Below are 2229 nucleotides of genomic sequence, written 5' to 3'. Positions count from 1 at the left end.
ACAGCTGTTAATGTGATTACTCATATTTCAAGCCGCATTTCTCCGGCCCCTCAGTTGTGATGCTTTTCATGAACTGGCCCCCATTACAAACTAATTGAATAGCCCTGCTATAGATGATGACACGCTTGCTGGTAATATAGGATGAAGATCTGGTACATAAAAAAATACATTTTAATGAAAGGACCACTGATGTCATGGTAATGACTAAAACCGTCAATAATTAGATGATAAAACATAGAAAAATGCTGACCTTGGATCAGGAGGTTAATACTCCTGACCTCTTCCTTAAGATGGCACCTATATAATCCCTGGTCCTGCTCAGTCAGGTCTGATATGAGCAGAGAAGCATTTCCTGGTGAATGATGGTTAAACATCTGAACTCTGCCTCTATAGGGTCCACTTGTGCTGGGTACTTCAATGGTTAAGCCAGTTGGAGACCCTCTCTGTCTGATGAAATCCCATATCACTCTCTCAGGTTTGACATGCAGAGGAGAACAATCTCAAATCTTGTGTCCTTTTCCATTAGAGAGCATCCTGGAAGAAACATGACACATATCAAATATTGTCTAAAGTCAACATAGATCAGTTCCTTGTCATGAGCATTTTTCCCTTCTTTTCACATAGGCCTACATCATAACAACATATAGAACTACAACACAAATTGTATTGCTGAAGTAGTCTCCTTCATTCGTCATTCTGAATCTGTTTCAGTAAAATAGTTAATTCTCTCTAAAATATTATTACATAATAAATGTCCTACCATTAACTCAAAGTGTGATGTCTCTGTAGGAGGCCCAGCCCTCACACCTGTAGTTTCCCTCATCCTCTTTAGTCAGGTCTGATATGAGCAGGGAGAGATTTCCTGGAGAATCCTGATTAAACATGTGAATCCTGTCCAGAGATTTGAAGGGATAAATCTGTTGGTGTGTGTTTTTCCACCATCTGAAGTTTTGAGGTTTATCCTGGAGATCAGCACAGGAGCACGGCAGGAGAACAGATTCACCAACATATTTAGGGACTTCAATACTGTACGTATGTAGCAGATTGCAGCCTGTGGAAACACAAAAGATATTGGATTACTCACCTGTAAATCCAAATATTTCTTACAGTTTTTCTAGATTGCTTGAATGCTTTTGTCAACTCGAACTTCACATTTTCAACTAACACAGGCCTAAACAGAAGAACTCTGGTTAAAATGATTTGTTTGCAAAAAGCTTTAAAATGTACAAAACATTTAAAACATGCAATAGAAGCAGAAGAATCTTTCCTTCAAATACAATTTGAGGTCAAATCAGTGAATGCTTTCAAACTATTGCACAATAATGGACAACCAAGTTACATTACAACAAATGGAGCAGGTTCAACCTGAATGTTCGCTAGATAACCGGGTCATTTGTTGACGTTTTACATTGTTATAGTATGTGTAAATAGGCAAACAAGTATATCATAGTATGAATTGTATTCTTTCCTCCCAAGATGTAACTGTCATTGTCATGTAAGCACCTAGACTACACTAATTCTTACATTCAACTAAAGTACATGCCCATTTTTACTGACAGACAGTAAGCACTCTGGACTCTTATATGTTGTACTTTTTACTGCATTCTTCTCCAAATAACCAACACCAGGATACTCTCATTACTCTATGTGCCTTTGGCCTCTTTGATCCATGCTTGCAAATAGCAGTGCAGACTCAGAGGTATCTTTTATAAATAAGGAGTGATATGCAAAGATATTACATTTATGTTGTTATAAATAAAGGTGTTAACATATTTGCAAGTGATGATTTCTGCTGTGCTAAGAAGGACAAGATGAAGATCAAATGGATCCCAGTTTCATTAGGTGTATCTTAGTAATTGAGAAAAACTGTAATTTATTTATTCAATTTACTGTGGTTAATACAAACGGTTTGATGAGATTTCACTCCCTGTAAACACAGCAATATACACTATGAAATGTATGTGACTAGTGACATATGTGATAATGACTAGTGATGAATTAAGAGACTATTTTGGAAAGTCATAATTCAGTCTGGTGTTGTAGTAACTCACCCGTTGCAATTCTGAGCATGCAGCAGAAGAAAGGCCAAATAATCCACTGCATTTTTACTGATAGTTGCCTTTGCTGTCTCTTTGTTTCTCTCACACACACCGAGGGTGTTGGCAGCTCTAATGGTCATACACGTACACAGCATGGTGATGTCACATCCTTCCTTCTCATGCATTCTTC

At 37.6% G+C, this 2229-nt stretch overlaps 1 long non-coding RNA gene across 1 annotated transcript; it reads right to left on the bottom strand.

Annotated features, from left to right (window-relative positions):
- Window positions 1–256: 256 nt before the first annotated feature.
- On the bottom strand, window positions 257–2229 carry LOC143104509 (uncharacterized). The gene is made up of 3 exons (XR_012983081.1): window positions 2052–2229; window positions 761–1051; window positions 257–534 (listed from the first exon to the last, which is right to left on the bottom strand). It is a non-coding gene; the product is annotated as an uncharacterized LOC143104509 (long non-coding RNA).

The sequence above is a fragment of the Alosa pseudoharengus genome, unplaced genomic scaffold (genome assembly GCF_046254945.1).
Source record: "Alosa pseudoharengus isolate Yale_2024_CS ecotype anadromous, Long Island Sound unplaced genomic scaffold, YU_APseudo_1.1 YU_APseudo_1.1_scf_5, whole genome shotgun sequence".
NCBI classification, from domain to species: domain Eukaryota; kingdom Metazoa; phylum Chordata; class Actinopteri; order Clupeiformes; family Clupeidae; genus Alosa; species Alosa pseudoharengus.
This window is presented reverse-complemented; position numbering and strand designations above follow the sequence as displayed.